The 20,344-nt window shown below is 44.7% G+C and overlaps 1 protein-coding gene across 2 annotated transcripts in view; it reads left to right on the top strand.

Annotated features, from left to right (window-relative positions):
* The window catches only part of LZTS2 (leucine zipper tumor suppressor 2), a 147,842-nt gene that overhangs the window by 67,818 nt on the left and 59,680 nt on the right, over window positions 1–20,344 (top strand). For both annotated transcript variants that reach the window (XM_083149221.1, XM_083149223.1), the window contains exon 2: window positions 959–1,029. The gene's annotated coding sequence lies outside the window, so the exon portion shown is untranslated. The remainder of the gene's footprint in view (window positions 1–958; window positions 1,030–20,344) is intronic.

Below are 20,344 nucleotides of genomic sequence, written 5' to 3'. Positions count from 1 at the left end.
ACCTCAGCTGTGGACAGTGGGAGTGCTCTTGGGCTGTTTTTGAGTGGCACCTGCCTCGTTTGTCCCTTTTGTGCCATGCACACTGTGCTGTTCCTCCTCTCTGACTCCCCTTCTTCACCTCACAGAGAAGACTTTTCGGAATGCCAGTCCCTCTCCAAACTGGAAAGTCCAAGTGTGGCCTCTGGTGCATGAACCCTGCCACAGATGGTCCTGCTCTCAGTCAATTAGCAGCACAAGATTTGTGGTCTTCTTCAGACTACAAATGAGCAACCTTACCTGAACAAAGAGCTTTGGTATCCATATAACTTCCTTTGCCTGTCTTTGATGGCGGTGGCACACCAGAGACTTGTATATGAGATGTTGAACATCTAGTTTGTAGTGTGTACTTCTTAATCTTTTATGTACCCCTGCTCCTGATTGGCTGCCGGACTGGGAGCTCTGATTGGATCGCGAGCCAGCACAGGATTTTAAATAGCTTCAGACCTACTCTAAACCTCTGATATAGCAGAATTGCCTCCCGCTCTGCCCGGCTGTACCTGTGCTACAGCAAGCGCACCACTCACTGCCCGGCTGCCTTTATTGCTCACAGTAAGGCACACTGACATTATTGGAGAAGACACTGTCAGCACCCTGATTACTATGGCGCCTTACTCTTGTGCATAGTCTGCGTAACGGGCAGGCCAGCCCTGACGATGTAGCTTTGCTCTGTTATCCTTGTACCTCCATAGCGGTGCCGGGGAAGATGAGAGAATATTCCACACCGCAGTACGCCGTTATGTGCGACACCGAACTTCGCAGCTGCATTTCTCAGTTGACTGAATTTGCCGTCAATAAGTTTATTTTCCTTCTCTTGGGGCCTTTAAGGACAGACTAACCTTTTGTTAGCCTTGTGTGATACCCATGCTCCTGTATAATCCCTTCATTCTCTAACCTGTGTGTGTCCTCACTTCCTTTGCAGGCTGTCTTTGGTTGCTGATGCTCTGAGTGAGGTTAGACGTTCAGCCGACTGAGGAGATTGCGTCTGGCACTGTAAGTAGTTCTCTTTCTTCTGTATTGTACCATGCTATTTTCAATATTGTCATTGTTCTCAATTGGCCGTTCTACAGACAACGAACAGGATAGCCAAAATAGCTGCATCTTTGCTTGGGTATGGATCATAGGTTTGGCAGGACAAAGGTTGACATTGTCAAAAGATCAACACAAGCATTAGGTCGACGTTTAAAAGGTTGACATAAAAAAGGTGGATATGACCTTTCCGTATATTTTTTTGGGGTGTTTATGTTGACTTATACATGGACACTGTTTAAGTGCATGGCACATACTTGCCTACTTTTGAAAACTAGTTTCAGGGAGATTATAGTTGCTAATAGAATTTTGCTAAGGGCTTCATTGAGGGGGTGTGTCATGCTCCTCCCAAAGGGCGTGTCTAGTCCCATAAATGGAGAGATTGTGAAAAGAGATTGTGAACGTGGCACCTAGAAGCGTGGGTGTGCACTGCTACATCTGAGAGGAATCTTGTAAAATGATTTATATCCAAATGTAGATGAGCCTCAAAGCCGTTAGTAGGAGCTACTATACTTGGTAAAATGCTGGGAAATGGCACTGATGATTCAATGTAAATGTATCTGTCTCTCATTCCTTTTTTCCACAAAAATGTAACAGTGTAATGTGGGCTAGGTGACATGAGGGAGATTGCTGGACTAATGAGGGAGAGAGGGAGATTGCTGCTATGTCAGGGAGTCTCCTGCAGAATGAAGGAGGGGAGGTAACGATGGTATGGCATCCCCTTGCGTGGCTCGCTATGGGCACGGGGCCAAGCTATGCTGTGCACACTATTACATTCTCCCTCTATGGCCACATGGATAATTAGGTATGCTCATTTCCAGGGCTTACATGCTCAGTTCCAAGGGTAACATGCTCAGTGCCAGGGGTTAAATGCATGGTGCCAGGGGTAACATTACATGTACAGTGCCAAGGGAGAAGTGTGTGCACTAGTGGGCGGTAAAGGAGACAGCCAGGCAGAGTGGTGGAAACCCATCTCTCTCTCTCTTAGAACAGGTCCAACTGGGATTCTGCAGCGCGGTAATTTAAAATGACATGCCGGGCTTGTCTCACGGCTTGCCAGCCAATCATGCAGCTGCAGCTCTGATTGGCTTGCGAGTCGCAAGCAGGGCGCTTCATTTAAAATAGCCGCGCCTTGGAGTCGCAGAAGGATGGACCTGATCTAAAAGAGACAGCTGGGTTTCTACTGCTCTGCCAGGCTGTCTTCTTTGTAGCAAATCAGGCTGCAGGCAGACACAGCAGGGCAAGGTGACCGGAACACAGTTCCGCCCCGTTCCGGCTCACTTTAACTGCTGACTACAGCCACAAAAATGCATGCAACTGCTAGAAGCTGCTTTGTGGCTACAGACCCTGGAGATCTGTATGCATCAGATATGTAGTCTGACACCAGTATGAGGTCTCTTGTGCTTCAGCCAAAATAGCATCATTCACTGTGGGCATGCTGTACTTGTTTTACACCATAAGGTGGTTAATGATGCCCAGTGCTTGATCATCCATTTGGCAACATAAGCTTCTGTCGAAGTCCAAGTAGGCAACACGGCCCCAGATTGTTAACCATTTTACAGGTTACATTAACCTATGTTTCCTAGGGCCCCATGGGATCTTAATCTGGCACTGCACCATGCCACCTTGTCGTCATTACGGTTCAAAGTGTACCATCACAGAATTACTACCTGTACCAGTTGCTTACCACTTCTCCATTTTAAACCAGCGTTCTCCATGCAGAAACTACATCCTTGAGCCATACTGGATGAAAAATTCTACTTTGCTGCATAAGGTGCCAATAATATGGTGAGGGCTCTTGCTAGCACCTTCCAAGTTCAATGTATGAATTAAACAGTTTACGTATTTTGTATATTAATGTATTTTTTTGACATAAAAAAATAGGTACTTGTTTCCTAACACGGCCACCACAATTTCTATCGTGGTGGTCGTGTCGGAAAAAATCGTGTCGGTCGCGTCGGGTGCATACCAAAACGCACACGACGCGACCGACGCGATGTACCCGATTTCTTCATAGGCTTCAATGTTAAAATAATTTAACATTGAAGCCTATGGAGAAATCGGGTCCATCGTGTCCATAGGGTTCAATGTTAAATTATTTTAACATTGAAACTGAGTCCATTTAACATAGGAAAAAATGGGAAAAGGGCCAATATGGGCCATTTCTCATTGGGTATGGCCCCGGCATGTGTGTAAAAAATAATGGCCCCCCATTGTGGCCGCCACCCCCACGATTGACGCGAACCCGAAGCGTGGCGAGCGCAGCGAGCCCGCGAGGGGCGGCGGTGCGCGTCCTCCGACCTTTTCATTCCCCTACTATCCACGTCGGCGTGGAGTTGAGAATAGATTAGTGTGGCGAGCGCAGCGAGCCACCGAGCCCGAAGCGTGGCGAGGGGACGCGGATACCTGTCAAGGCCGCGGGGGACGCCCCTCGCCGGCTTGACAGGTATCCGCGTCCCCTCGCGGGGCTCGCTACGCTCGCCACGCTTCGGGCTCGGTGGCTCGCTGCGCTCGCCACACTAATCTATTCTCAACTCCACACCGATGTGGATAGTAGGGGAATGAAAAGGTCGGAGGACGCGCACCGCCGCCCCTCGTGGGCTCGCTGCGCTCACCACGCTTCGCTCGCCACGCTTCGGGTTCGCGTCAATCGTGGGGGTGGCGGCCACAATGGGGGGCCATTATTTTTTACACACATGACTGGGCCATACCCAATGAGAAATGGCCCATATTGGGCCTTTTCCCATTTTTTCCTATGTTAAATGGACTCAATTTTAATGTTTAAATATTTTAACATTGAAGCCTATGGACAAATCGGGTCCATCGCATAGACTTCAATGTTAAATATTTTAACATTGAAGCCTATGGAGAAATCGGGGGCATTGCGTCGGGCGCGCATAGGCTTCAATGTTAAAATATTTTAACATTGAAGCCTATGGGGAAATCGTGGGCATCGCGTTGGTCACGTTGTGTGCCTTCTTAAGGCACACGACCGACGCAATGTACCCGAGTTGTGCTTTTTTCAAAGGAAATCGCGGGCATCGTGTGCCTTAAACTTAAGGCACACGATGCCCGCGATTGTGGCCGTGCTAGGAAACAAGTACCAAAAAATATGTTTAAATTAAAAAATCAGAGCAGCATCCAGATGCATATTATAGTGCTTTGCTGTGCATCCAGTCTTATGGCATTAAACGTATGTAAATGGGGATAACTTAGAGGACCAGGTGCCCAGCGACTTCTAGTTAAGCTCTAGAATAAAAAAAACCCCTCAGTTTCCATAGGAAACGTTTTGCAATCAGCGTCTCGTGTAACTGCGCACATGTAATGAACCCTAGAGCCTCAAAAACATTAGCATCACTTCAGTAAACACCATTTACTTCCAGAGTCCTATTTAAATACAATTCAGTCAGAGCGCAGTATCCTCTAGACTTAGAAACAGTCTGCAGAAACGGCTGTATTTTTAGCATAAATCTCTCTTGACCAGCAGCGCCCTCGGATATATTCCTTGCAGAATTTTTTGTTGTTGTTTCGGCTTCACGCACAAACATGGAGAAAGCTCTCTCAGCCTTTCCCGCACTGGGAAAACCGTTTTTTTTTGTATAAAATTAGATCAAGTAACCCCTGTAAGCAAAACAAAATCATAACTCATAAATCACATCATGACCATATTGCTGTCTGAGAAAGACTAGTCCTTGCAGAGAAGCAATGGGGTCAGTCCAGAGGACGTAGCAAAAAGCGCTCCTCTCTCTCCAGACAAGGAGAACGAGAGAGAGAACTTAGCGGTCCGAGAGCACATAATCAGTTTCTATTTTTATATCCATCCGTTGAAATCAGTCTAGTGTATTTGTCTTAATGAGCCGGATGGGCCCCTGTCTGGCATTAAATCCTTTACTAGATGATAAATTTGGTTTTATTGTGGTTGGAATCTAACCAGCAAAGGAAGCAGGGGATGTTTTCATAAATAAATGATAATCTGTCAGGTCATACAATATCATTGCAGCTTTCCCCCTGCATGTTCTAATGTGATTTGGGTCATTTTGACGGCTCTGTTGTGGGAAAAATAACAAACCCTTTTCTATTTTCTCTCTTAAAGGGAACAGTGACATGTTTTTTTAAGCAGGCTACTCTGCATGCAGTACATGCTACCTGCCTTTATGTTGTAGTCATTTAAGCCCAATTACTATCTAGGTCAGTGATGGCTAACCTTTCACACTCCAGCTGTTGTTGAACTACACATCCCAGCATGCCCTGCATCAGTTTTAGCATGGCCAAATAGTAAAACTGATGCAGGGCATGCTGGGATGTGTAGTTCAACAACAGCTAGAGTGTCAAGGTTAGCCATCGCTGATCTAGGTCATTGTGTTCATTAATTCGATGGGTGATGCTGTATCTCATATACTGTACATTGGGCCTGATTCAGAACCCAAGTCCTCTACAGATTCTAATGTATTAAGTGCCCAGGAAAAGTGCATAAATTTGTCCTTATATAGAGGTATGTCTTTTGTATTGTTATCCATGTTCTTAACTTGACAACTGTTATTATTAATGCTGCAGAATTGTAGTAAGTTCAAGACTGGCTCTACCATTGGGCAGTGTTTGGAACCTGCTTAGGTTCCCCTGTCTATTACATCCTTTTTGAACTTCATGCAACCGGCAAACTAAGGTGCCCCCTCCAAACTTTCACCTGAGGTTCTGGAAAGTCGGAATTGGAGTGTGAATGGTGGTGGGAGCTGTAAGCTGACATTTTGCTAAGGGTGCCAAAAAGCCTTTCTTCAGCTCTGACTAACTTTTCATTTATTTAATAACTAATCTTAAGGCCTGTCAGATGGATGGGTGAAATGTTATGCTTATTCAGTTCTTGTTCCACCTACCCTACCCAACCACAGCAGGGCAGAAGCTGCTGCAGCAGCCAGAGCAGGTCTCCATCTGTCCACCTACCCTACCCAACCACAGCAGGGCAGGAGCTGCTGCAGCAGCCAGAGCAAGTCTCCATCTATCCAGCTACCCTACCCAATCACAGCAGGGCAGGAGCTGCTGCAGCAGCCAGAGCAAGTCCCCAACTATCCACCTACCCTACCCAACCACAGCAGGGCAGAAGCTGCTGCAGCAGACAGAGCAAGTCTCCATCTATCCACCTACCCTACCCAACCACAGCAGGGCAGGAGCTGCTGCAGCAGCCAGAGCAAGTCCCCAACTATCACCCTACCAAACCACAGCAAGGCAGAAGCTGCTGCAGCAACCAGAACAAGTCCTCAACTATCCACCAACCCTACCCAACCACAGCAGGGCAGAAGCTGCTGCAGCAGCCAGAGCAGGTCTCCAACTATCTCCCTACCCAACCCAACCACAGCAGGGCAGAAGCTGCTGCAGCAGCCAGAGCAGGTCTTCAACTATCCACCTACCCTTCCCAACCACAGCAAGGCAGCAGCAACTGCAGCAGCCAGAGCAGGTCTCCAAATATCCACCTACCCTACCCCCAACCACATCAAGGCAGCAGCTACTGCAGCAGCCAGAGCAGGTCTCCAACTATCCACCTTCCCAACCACAGCAAGGCAGAAGCTACTGCAGCAGCCAGAGCAGGTCTCTAACTATCCACCTTCCCTTCCCAACCAAATCAGGGCAGGAGCTGCTGCAGAAGGTACAGAAGATCCTGAAAACTCTCAATGAATAAGCAAAAAATCAAGAGAAAAAATAACTGACTTGGGACCGATCTCACATGGATTTCACAAAGATATTTACAGTGTTCGATTCACAGACCACTCTGCCAGTGAGTCGCTTATTCATTTCCGTTTGTCAAAAGTTTTGTAAAGTGAAAATGTTTTTCATTTCATGGACCCTTATAGGCCTTTAAGGGTCCACTGAAGGGAGTCTGTTTTATTGTGGTATATTCAGAAAGTCATAAGATTTCCAACGACATACAGTATAATAGCATGGACCCTTATGACAGCACCCTTAAGGGCTTGTCAGAATAAACCCATCTTCGAACTTAAGGTGGAAATACATCAGAAAGACGGATCTTAAGGTGGCCATACATCAGAAAGACCAATCTTAAGGTGGCCATACATCAGAAAGACCGGTCTTAAGGTAGCTATACATCAGATAAAATCATGATTGTGTCCAACTTTCCCTTCAACTACCTGGCAGTCGTTGGGGTTTTTTGGACACACAATGTACAGTACGCATAATCTGTCATACAACCAGTTGAGATTGTATGATTGGGTACAATATCTTTTTGATGTATCGGGGGGGGGGGGGGGGGGGGGGGGTCGGGTCTTAAGATGAGAAGGTAGTGTGCAAAGTTTGAAGACCATTAGTTAAAGCATTTGAGTTATCGTGGAACATACACACACACACACACACACATACATACACACATACATACATACATATGTACACACACAACGTTCAATTATTCTTATGTAGATAGTTACTTATACAGCGCATGCACATATTCCGCAATGCTATGCAGAGCATATTTTGGTAATTCACATCAGTCCTTGCCCCAGTGGAGCTTACAATCAAACAAATTTAAAGGGACAGTGGTCTCGCAATAAAGGGGTGTGGTCACATAACAATACAGCCAATTTAGGTTGTGCCACGCAGTAGCACAATCTTACATTTCATGTAGAGCATCTGATTCATAATACAACACATAGTACTGCCCCTTATGTTTCGGCACACAGTAGTGCCTCTTATTCATGTTACGCTACACAGTAGCACACCTTATGCAAGTTATCCCATATATACAGTGCCTACAACAGTGCCCATATACACATAGGGCCCAATAGAGACCTGCTCGCTGGGCTGCGTTTGTTGGGAGCCCAGCTAGCAGGTTAACACATCCCGACGAACGCACGTCCCCTCACCATGCGAGTCCTTGTGCAGAGCTGGCAGAGGTGCACTTAAGCTACCTCTGTCAGGGCTTCACTGCAGAGGGTATCGCCAGCAGAAAGATAGAAAGTGGGGGGAAAAAGTGGAAGGAGAGAGGTAGAGGGAGAACACTTCCTTCCAATCCAGGCAAATGCAATGATTTATATCTCTTCACCTTCTGAGGAAACCGCTTTTGCCAGTCATCGTAAGAAACGTGTCAAGGACTATGGGGCAAACTGCTTAAATTGCATGTACTAGGAGGGGCAGCCTGCTGATGGAGAAGAATCATGGACCTGCCAGGACCTGTGGAGAGGGAGGTGGCTGCGGATAGTCCGCGCCGTCTACATCATCTATGTACATCTACATCATCTATGTAGGTCTACATCATCTATGTACATCTACATCATCTATGTAGGTCTACATCATCTATGTACATCTACATCATCTATGTAGGTCTACATCATCTATGTACATCTACATCATCTATGTAGGTCTACATCATCTATGGAACGGACATTTCTGTTGGAATTATTTTGCAGGGCTGTGGTGGAATTAGTACTAGTTTCTACCATTGCAGTTGGTGGAACTTTGTTCCACCCCTTTCTACCCCACTTTAACTCTTGTATACACACTGTATAACCACTGCTGCTGAAAATGGCATGGAACAGTCATGATAACCACAAACACCCTACCAGCCGAACCAAAAGGCTCTGTGCCATTGATAAACATAAGGTAGAGAAAAGCACACAAGGGCCCTGTTTCAAGAGCATATACTTTTGTGGAAAATATATGTCTAAAAATAGTCAATTGTACACCTCCATCCATTTTTGCATAGCCCTCAGTTCCGTCTGCTTGCGCTCACTGTGTATGTGAATGCTCCATTACAGCACAGTCCCTCAGTTGCAGGTATGATCTTACATGCATGCTTGCAGTTTGGGAAAATGGACAGTGAAAAAACATACAACATTTGTGATTGGTGTATCTATAATGGGTGCATGGTCCAGACTGCATGTCCTGCCACCATGCAATTAAACTCCCCTCCCTGGAGTCCCGCATTGGCACTGCAGCAGAAATCAGCAGGCAAAAGTTGTTGTGGCCATTTTCCCAGAGACTTGCATATGTTTAATAGAGAAGTCTCGGGGAGCATAGCATAAGCACCATATTCCTGGCTACCTGCGCATCAATAGTAGACTCAATACCCAAGTCTACTGTGCAACTGACAAAAGGGGAGCCTACGTGTGGAGCCTATACTTGGTCCCTCTTATCTTTTAAACCTCCCCTATGTATATACTAATCTTGCATTTATTTGCTATATATATCCAATGTTATATATAAGTGTAGGTTTCTGCAGCTATATTGCCTGTGTTATTATTATTATTATTATTATTATTATAATTTTATTTATAAGTGACCACAAGTGTCTCGCAGCGCCGTACAAAGGAACGGTACAGGGAGACAAAACTTGGCATTACATTGAATAAATTAAGAATAGAGAGCGTCACAGTTCAATACACATTACAGCTTAAATATAAGTAGTGAGATCTTAATTAACATACAACTAGAGGCTTGAGGCCAATGATGGAGATGAGTATGCAGACGAAGATGGTCACTGAACTATGGGGGAGATTCTCTAAAGCAGAAATGCAGTAAAAACCCAGTTATCAGGGTTTTTTACAGCATTTCTGTACGCTCTAACCCCCCTCAGCAGTGTCAGCGCTGCGGAGCGCCGGGTCCGGCCGCAGGGCATGCTGGGCCCTGCAGAAGCTTATGGGCTTCTTACCGCAGTGCTGTGTGAGGGATCCGTCTCAGATCCCTCCCAGCATGCCCTGCGGCCGGACCCAGCGTCTCAGACCTGGAAGTCCAGCGCTGGAGCCGCATCGCAAGGGACAGCTCTTTTCGCAAGAGCTGTCCCTTGCGTTAATAATCGCATATGTTAGAGCATATGCGATTAATTAGAATACGGTGGCCGGTGAAGGGGGGCGAAACAGGGCTGCGGATGTTACAACATCCCACCCTATATATTATAACCTATTCTAACCTATAAGAGATGGGCCTAGTTCTCTGGGAGCATGTATTTATATAGCGCACACATATTCCGCAGCGCTTTACAGAGAATATTTGAACATTCACATCAGTGCGGCATACAATCTATATACCCTACCACATATATACGCATTCATTCTAGGGTTAATTGTGTTTTGGATTGTGTGATGATTATTATTTTTATTAATATACATCCCCTAATATAACCATTAGGCAAATACAGATATAAAACACATAAATATACCCGATTGCCATAGCAGTTTGTGGTAGCTTGTCACTTTTGCTCTTTTATTTAATATTAAGAGACCAATCGAACTGTATAAGAGAACTGGATATAAGCCGAGCGCTTCTCATGTGAATTCTAGTGCCAGCGAGCAAGTGTGGTCTAGAGGTCATAGGACTCATTGTCGTCTTCTGTCTGATGTTGTAACATTGTGGGGTGAACAGGAGAACCAGTGTAATTAAAAGGAGCCAAGGGCCTGCTTACTTGACTTAACCTCACAAAGAACATGGTTCCGGGAGAACGCTTTCCTGACTCGACCCCTGTGTGAACAGCATTTGCCACATAAAGAGCAGCGTGTTGCCCCTGGTGACCACAAGTGAACGGAGAGACTTCACTTAGCCTGAGGAACAATGTGGACGTTCTTCTCAGGGTTGAGATCTTCCTTTACTAGTAGGCAGCTGCAACCAAGGCATCGGCGACCGGTGCCAGCAAATGTGGAATTATAAAATGATCTTCATAAAGCTGACTTCCAGCTCCGGTTGGTTCTGGGATCTTATTTTCCAGCTGAGGCGCCTTTTTCGGGATCTTGACAGCCTTTTATGCACAGAGCTGTCTTTGAGCCGCTTTCTGTTCTTCTGCTGCCAGCACGCTGGTTTTCCACTGGCTCCTCTGCACTCAGGCTGCCTTTTTATTTTCTGTGTCTTCTAAACACCGCTCTAAATCTATTGCTAATTGGAAGGCAGCCATGCAGGGAGTAAAAGCAAACGCGGCTTTTTCCATGAATAAACTCCCCTTTACCTTTCCCTCCTGTTTCCGCTAACTTTGTAGTTAGGATTTATGGCCTAGAATGGTGCAGCTAGTGTTGTCTTCTGCGCAAGGAGCCAGGAACTGCCAGGCCACGTCTTTATTTTGCTCTTTGAGCCGTTAAAATGGAAAATGCAGTTTTTACTTTATTGTATAGAAGTAGTGTTCTCGTTCATAGGATAACTTCACCGAAAGCAAAACAAATTCTCTTGGGTGAGGCTCTGTGAGTGTGAATAAATACATCATTATAATTTACCTGCCACGTCCTGTTAGCCACATTTGCAGCACGGTCGGTGTATTACTGCCTCACAGCATTGAGGTCATCGGTCATCGGTTCGATTCCCACCATGGCCCTAACTGTGCAGAGTTTGTATATTCTCCCCGTACTTGCGGGGGTTTACTCTGGGTACTCCGGTTTCCTTCCACAATTCAAAATCATACTGATAGGTAAATTGGCTCCTAACAAAATTAACCCTAGAATGTCTGTGTGTGTGTGTGTACATGTGGTAGGGAATATAGATTGTAAGCTCCACTGGGCCAGGGACTGATATGAATGTTCAAATAGTCCCCATAGAGGTGCATAGGATTCTCATGTTATCAAGGATATGAGCAGCCAAACATCGCCGCCCCCCCCCCCCTTGCTATTCATGGAAAACATGTATTTTTTTTACTTATGAAATAATATGTAATGTTGTATATTTAATATATATATATATATATATATATATATATATATATATATATATATATATATATATACCGTGCAATATAACACAGGTTCTAAATTCGTCCCTCTCTTCCTCTCTATCTCTACTTTAAGTCATGCTTGTTGTACAGTGGCCATTGGCCACTGTAAGCTGACATTGGGACAAGACAGCAGAGTTAAGGTTCGCAGACACTGGGGCAGATGTATTAACCCCTTCCCGACATTTGACGTATATATACGTCATGGCCGGGATGTACTTCCCGACACATGACGTATATATACGTCATGACTTGAAACTGTCTATAGACGCGGGGACAGAGGGACGATGTCTGCTGTCCCTGACAGCAGACATGTCCCTGCATGCCCAGGGGGGGCTGCGATGCCGCCCCCCCGTCGGCGATCGCTGTGATTGGCTGTTCAGTGTGAACAGCCATTCACAGCGTTTTCTGTGTCACCGGCGAATAACGTTCGCCGGTGACACAGGGATCGGAGGTGATTGGTGCTGTAAAGTACAGCACCAATCACCGCGGGGTGTAAGGGTGACACTGGTGTCACCCCACCTCACCCCGCCCGCCCCCAAAGGCCGTGATTGGTTCGTCGGACCGACGGACCAATCACAGCCATGGAGGGGGGTTTAAACTAACGGTGACTGCACTGCAGACGCCATTCCGGTCTGGAATTGCGTGCAGTGCGGTCACCGTGCCTAGCTGCCGCAGTATACTGACCTGAACCTTGCCAAATACTTACCTGATCACTGCCTGGATCTTGCTACTTCTTGTGACTTCCTGTGCTGTGTTGTGCTGTGTTGTGCTGCTGCAGTATCATCGAGTTATAGATAGAGAGAAAGAGAGAGAGAGATAGAGAGAGATAGAGAGGGCTAGGGACAGAGAGTGCTATATTTTGTGCTGCTGCAGTATCATCGAGTTATAGATAGAGAGATAGAGAGAGATAGAGAGAGATAGAGAGATAGTGACAGATTGTGCTATATATTTTTTATATAACTGACTGCTGCCCCCCCTTTTGTGCTGATCAGTTTAAATTAACTGATCAGCAACTTTTTGGGGGCGCAGGTTTTTTTTTTTATATATATATATACCTGTCAGTGCTGCTGCTGCAGTGTCATAGAGTGAGAGATAGAGAGAGATAGTGACAGAGAGTGATAGAGACTGCTATATTTTGTGTCTGCTGCCCCCCTTTTGTGCACCCCCAGCAACTTTTTGGGGGTGCAGGGGTTATTTTTCATATATATAACTGTCAGTGCTGCTGCTGCAGTGTCATAGAGTGTCATAGTGAGAGATAGAGAGATAGAGAGAGAGATAGTGACAGAGAGTGATAGAGAGTGCTATATTTTGTGTCTGCTGCCCCCGCCTTTTGTGCTGATCACTATATCTGAGGTGATCAGCAACTTTTTGGGGGTGCAGAGGTTTTTTTTTTATATATACCTGTCAGTTGCTGCCAGTTGCACTGTCAGTTGCACCAAAGGTTGTGCACCTGCTGCCCCTCACTGGTAATCAGTGTCGCATCACTGATCACCTTTTTTTTTTTTTGAGGGTGCTGTGGGGTCTTTTTTTAATTTTTTTTTTACACACACTGTGATTTTGTGGGTGTCCTGTGGCCACTGTGCGCTGATCAGTGACGTACATCACTGATCAGCTTTTTCGGCACAGGGTTGATCTATTTTTTTTTTTTGATCAAATTCCTGTTGCCTTTTGAGCGCTGTTCAGTGACGGACGTTACTGACCAACATCTGTGCTCAATTTTTGGCGCAGGACCTTTTTTTTTTTTTTTAACCCCTTCAATTTTTTTTTTTTAACCCCTTCAATTTTTTTTTTTTTTTATTGGGATCAAATTCCTGTATAAAGTATTTTTTTTTTCTGCACTACATACACACCACATACCCCCCGGGTTGAAATAAAGTTTGTACCCCCCCCTACACTATACACGTGTTGAAACATTTCACTACCAGTAACACAAAAATAAAAATGGCATCCCAAATGTCATCCCAAATGTCATCCCAGTCATCCAGAAGAATGTATTCAGTGGAGGAGGCATATGCCATGCTTGCCTCTGACTCTGACACAGCCAGTGAGGCAAGCGGGGAATTTGAAGGATTCGTCTTAAGCTCCTCTTCCTCCTCTGGTGATGAGGGACCCCCTCAAAGACGCCCCCGTAGAGCAGCTGAGACCCCCCCCCAATAATTGATCTCGTATGGACCCCACCACCAGACAATTTTGAGCCCCAGGTTCCTGAGTTTTTGGCCATGCCAGGAATCCAATTTGATTCCACAGGTCTCAGAGAAATTGACTTTTTCAAATTATTTTTCTCTGATGATTTTATAAATTTAATGGTGGACCAAACTAATTTATATGCCCAGCAGTTTATTGCTCAAAACCCCACGTCATCATTTGCTAGGTGGACCCCTGTAGATGCAGTAGAGATGATGACGTTTTGGGGTCTGGTGTTTTATATGGGCATAGTAAAAAAGCCAGAAATTAGGCAATATTGGAGTACAGATGTTCTGTACAGCACCCCATTTTACCGTATGGCCATGACTCGGGCTCGTTTTGAGATGATCCTTAAATTTTTGCATTACAACGATAATGCACAGTGCCCACCCAGAGATGATCCCACCTTTGACCGGCTATTCAAAGTCAGGCCGGTCATTGATCATTTCAGTGCCAAATTTGCAGAGATGTACATCCCTGAAAAATTTATTTGTATCGACGAGTCCCTTATACATTTTAAAGGAAGGGTTAAATTCCGCCAGTACCTTCCCAGTAAGAGGGCAAGGTATGGCATAAAAATGTATAAACTGTGTGAAAGCACCTCAGGGTACACCCACATGTTTAGGGTATATGAAGGGAAGGATTTAAGAATTGAACCGCCAGAATGCCCCCCCTCCCTCGTAGGTGTTAGTGGAAAAATTGTCTGGGATTTAGTGCACCCCCTTCCTGGATAAAGGTTATCACCTCTATGTGGATAACTTTTACACTTTTACTGTTTAAGGCCCTTGGTTCAAGAGGTACAGCAGCTTGCGGTACTGTGCGCAAGAACCAAAGAGGCCTCCCAAAAACGCACATTGCCCAAGTAATGAGAAGGGGTGAAAGCAGGGGAATATGCACCGAAAATATGTTGTTGGTCAAATATAAGGACAAGAGGGATGTCCTTATACTGACAACAATTCACGGAGACAGTACCACCTCCGTCCCTGTACGAGGTACCAGTACCCACACCTCAAAACCTAATTGTATCCTGGATTACAATAGGTACATGGGCGGAGTGGATCTTTCAGATCAGGTACTGAAGCCGTACAGTGCCCTGCGGAAAACAAAAATCTGGTACAAGAAGCTGGCCGTGTATATCATCCAGATGGCACTGTATAACGCTTACGTGCTATTCCGTTCTACCAGCCAGAGGGGGACATTTATGCACTTTCAAGAGGAAGTCATAAAGGGCCTAATATTTGGGAACCAGCAGGCAGAGGGCCCCAGTACTTCTAGTACTGGCCCCCGTATTGTACCAGGGCAGCATTTTCCGAACGAAATCCCCTCCACTGCAAGAAAGGGCAGGACACAAAAAAGGTGCAAAGTTTGCTATAAAAATGGAATAAGAAAGGAAACTATTTTCCACTGTGAAACTTGCCCCGACAAACCCGGCCTATGTATAAAGGAGTGTTTTAAAATATACTACACATCTATGGATTATTAGGTTCATCATTTCACCGTGCTTCGGGGGTCTTGCTAATGCCACATAGCACCCACCATTCATTCCACCAGAATCTGAGCTGCAAAATCCAAAAATCACTCCTTCCCTTCTGAGTCCTGCCATGCACCCAACTGGTATTTTTTGGTCACATATGAGGCATTGCCATACTCGGGAGAAATTGGGGCACAGATTTTGGGGTGCTTTTTCTCCTTCATACCTTCTGAAAATGAAAAATTTTGAGCCAGAACTGCATTTTTGTGTAAAAAAATTTAATTTTTCATTTGCACAGCCCAGTTGTATCAAAATTGGTGAAACCCCTGGGGGTTTGAAATGTACACTATACCCCTAGATGAATTCCCTGAGGGGTGTAGTTTGCAAAATGGGGTCACTTGTGGGGGGGTTCCACTGTATTGGTGCTTTGGGGGTCTTGCTAATGCGACATAGCACCCACCAACATTCCACCAGAATCTGTGCTGCAAAATCCAAATATCACTCCTTCCCTTCTGAGTCCTGCCACTTTTTGGTCACACATGAGGCATTGCCGTACTCGGGAGAAATTGGGGCACAGAATTTGGGGTGCTTTTTCTCCTTCATACCTTCTGAAAATGAAAAATTTTGAGCCAGAACTGCATTTTTGTGTAAAAAAATTTAATTTTTCATTTGCACAGCCCAGTTGTATCAAAATTGGTGAAACCCCTGGGGGTTTGAAATGTACACTATACCCCTAGATGAATTCCCTGAGGGGTGTAGTTTGCAAAATGGGGTCACTTGTGGGGGGGTTCCACTGTATTGGTGCTTGGGGGGTCTTGCTAATGCGACATAGCACCCACCAACATTCCACCAGAATCTGAGCTGCAAAATCCAAAAATCACTCCTTCCCTTCTGAGTCCTGCCATGCACCCAAATGGTATTTTTTGGTCACATGTGAGGCATTGCCGTACTCGGGAGAAATTGGGGCACAGATTTTGGGGTGCTTTGTCTCCATCATTCCTTGTGAAAATGAAACATTTTGAGCCAGAACTGCATTTTTGTGTAAAAAATGTAATTTTTCATTTTCACTGCCCAGTTGTATCAATATTGGTGAAACCCCTGGGGGTTTGAAATGTACACTATACCCCTAGATGAATTCCCTGAGGGGTGTAGTTTGCAAAATGGGGTCACTTGTGGGGGGGTTCCACTGTATTGGTGCTTGGGGGGTCTTGCTAATGCGACATAGCACCCACCAACATTCCACCAGAATCTGAGCTGCAAAATCCAAAAATCACTCCTTCCCTTCTGAGTCCTGCCATGCACCCAAATGGTATTTTTTGGTCACATGTGAGGCATTGCCGTACTCGGGAGAAATTGGGGCACAGATTTTGGGGTGCTTTGTCTCCATCATTCCTTGTGAAAATGAAAAATTTTGAGCCAGAACTGCATTTTTGTGTAATAAATGTAATTTTTCATTTGCACAGCCCAGTTGTATCAAAATTGGTGAAACCCCTCGGGGTTTGAAATGTACACTATACCCCTAGATGAATTCCCTGAGGGGTGTAGTTTGCAAAATGGGGTCACTTGTGGGGGGGTTCCACTGTATTGGTGCTTGGGGGGTCTTGCTAATGCGACATAGCACCCACCAACATTCCACCAGAATCTGAGCTGCAAAATCCAAAAATCACTCCTTCCCTTCTGAGTCCTGCCATGCACCCAAATGGTATTTTTTGGTCACATGTGAGGCATTGCCGTACTCGGGAGAAATTGGGGCACAGATTTTGGGGTGCTTTTTCTCCTTCATACCTTCTGAAAATGAAAAATTTTGAGCCAGAACTGCATTTTTGTGTAAAAAATTTAATTTTTCATTTTCACTGCACAGTTGTACCACAATTGGTGAAACCCCTGGGGGTTTGAAATGTACACCATACCCCTAGATGAATTCCCTGAGGGGTGTAGTTTGCAAAATGGGGTCACTTGTGGGGGGGTTCCTAACTGTTAGCATCTTATGGTGCCTAGAATCCTACATGGTGCCTAAAAAATAATCTCATAAAAAGGAGGCTCCAAAATCAAGTAGGTGCTCCTTCTATTATGAAGCCTGTGGTTTGGTCAACGTGCACACTAGGGCCACATATAGGATATTTATGAAAACAAAAGAATTGGGGGAATCAATTTTTAGTCACATTTCTCTAGTAAAATCTACTGTGTTCCTTAGAAAAATGTATTAAAATTGCAAATCTGCAAAAAAAATGAAATTTTGAAATTTCACCTACACTTTGTTTTAATTCCTGTGAAACACCTAAAGGGTTAACAAACTTCCAAAATGCTGTTTTGAATACTGTGAGGGGTGCAGTTTTTGAAATGGCATCATTTATGGGGGTGTCTCACATACAAGTCCCTCAAAGTCACATCAGAACTGAACTGGTCCCTAAAAAAATCAGTGTTTGAAATTTTCTTGAAAATTTGAGAATTTGCTATTCATATTGTAAGCCTCCTAGTGTTCAAAAAAATTAAAAGGAAGTTGAAATAATGATGGAAACATAAAGTAGACATATGGTCTATGTTAGTTATTAACTATTTTGAGTGGTATGATTATTTGTCTCACAAGCAGAAAATTTAACATTTTGCAAATTGCTAAATTTTCCATTTTTTTACGACATTTTGGTATTTTTCACAAAAAAACACAGACTGTATCGACCCAAATTTACCACTAATTTGAAGTACAATGTGTCACGAGAAAACAATCTCAAAATCACTGGGATAAGTAAAAGCAAAAAAGTTATCCCCACTTAAGTGATACATGTCAGATTTGAAAAAAAAGGGCTCTGTCAGGAAGGCAAAAACTGGCTGTGTCAGGAAGGGGTTAAGTCTTGATAAATGCAAGGGTAATAAGGAGAGATAACGTCCAGCCAATCAGCTCCTTACTGAATTTCTTTAAACACAGGCTGTAACCTGGCAGTTAGCAGGTGATTGGCTGGACGTTTATCTCTCTTTATCGCCCTTGCATTTATCTCTTGTTAAGGCTTAATACATCTGCCCCAGTGTGCTATATTAACTTGCGATGAGCGCTCCCACATACATCATATCACAAGGTACAAAAAGTATGTGCAGCACGCACTTTTTGGACTAGATTGCATCACATCTAGTTCAAAACGTATGCTGCTTTAGCACATCACATGCGTTTTGAACTAGATGTGATGCAATCTAGTCTAAAACGCATGGTGTGCATTACAGCTTGCAAACTGCTTGGTTTATTTGCATGTTTTGTCCAGGTATGGTAGAGTTATATACTGTAGCTACACTTTATAAATTGTATCTTTCCTTGTGTATTATAACCTTCAAACACCTGTGTCCCCACTCTGTGGTAAAGGCCAGCTTTTATTTTATTGCGATCATTGGTTTCAAAACAACTTTCTTCAGCCCCCTGTCCTCACATTTGACTTTGTAGCGATGAGTGCATGCCCGCTGAGGTGAACGCGAGGCATTCCTCATGTGCTAGTGAAATGAACGGCTCAAATCAATATATGTCATTTTTGGGGATACGTAGAATAGACACAGGGTTGTTAAATGCAATGATTGCTTTGTGCTCATAATAATGGGATCGCCACGGTGTATATTCATGTGCTAATAATATAGCTGGGCACGTAGAGCACGCCTGATGGGTGGATTGTATTATCATATACAGATGCACTTAATGACGTTTGGTCAGTGCTGTGTAACTGACAGCAGGGATTATACAGAGATCCCTGGTTTTAGAGACAAAAGCCTCTGTCTGTGTTAATGGATATATAAATGCCTTCTTTTTATGTTGCTGTGTTTCATCACTTTTATTAGCATCAAACGTCAGTCCGTCCTGCTTTTAATGTCTGCAAGACTGTAGTTTGTGCAAAATAATGCTTGCTAATGGGCCTAAATGTTCTATGTAATCCATGGAAGAAACCCCCAGTGATGTGCAATATCTGTACAGACTCTCCCATGCACAGTAATATAATGCACAGATTACAAAAAAAAATTTATATATTTATTTAGACCAGAATTGTACTGGCCCATGGGTACAGGGGCAATCCCAGGTGGGCTCCATGTCCTGGTTCCCCCCCCCCCCCCAACTTCCCTTTCCTCCACCTCATCTATTGCTGTTATTTATCTGGCATATTATTAGTGTTCATTCTAGCACCCGCCATCTTTGAAAACCCCATGCAGTTCCTCATCCCTGCCTGGGGTGTCACTGTCTGCTGTGGTGTTTCTAGCACAGGTCTGGTTTGCATATCAGTGCTAATATACAGACCACAACGTGCTAGAAGCACTACAGCAGACAGCGACACCCCAGGCAGGGAAGAGGAACTGCATGGGTTTTCAAAAATGAACACTACATTATCATGCATGCACTAGCAGTATTTACTATATATATTGATGAAGGGGCCAGCCCTATCGTGGTTAGGAAAAATAATGTGGTGGCAGTCCACAGCCCCTCTGGAGACTTAGCGATGTGTACTCAGCCCAACAGCGCCACTGACGGATCCCGACATGCGGCGAGTGCATAAACAGTTGCCAGTGCCAGGTCCGACAGGAGAAGATGAATGAAATGCTGCATAGGGAATGTCTCTAGGATTAAAAAGGGTGGAGATTACCTGAAGGATAAAAAAAGGGCAGACTAGATGGGCCAAATGGTTCTTATCTGCCGTCAAATTCTATGTTTCTAACCCACGGGAGCGCATATATCATTTCATGGGTACACACACTAAGCGATGTACATGTTATGTCACTCCCATCAGTGGGAACAGGAGACATATCAACTAGTATGTGTACCCATCTTAACAGTGTTGCCTTATGACAGTATACCGTACAGTTATCGCCCCCCCCCCCCTCCGTCGGGCTTCGCATTGCTAATGATCGCATATTCTCTAACGTATGTGATCATTAACACAAGGGACAGTTCTTGCAATAAGAGCAGTCCCTTG

This window comes from Crinia signifera, chromosome 6, assembly GCF_055691185.1.
Source record: "Crinia signifera chromosome 6, ASM5569118v1, whole genome shotgun sequence".
NCBI classification, from domain to species: domain Eukaryota; kingdom Metazoa; phylum Chordata; class Amphibia; order Anura; family Myobatrachidae; genus Crinia; species Crinia signifera.
The sequence above is the reverse complement of the archived record's forward strand: the minus strand, read 5'-3'. Positions and strand labels throughout refer to the sequence as shown.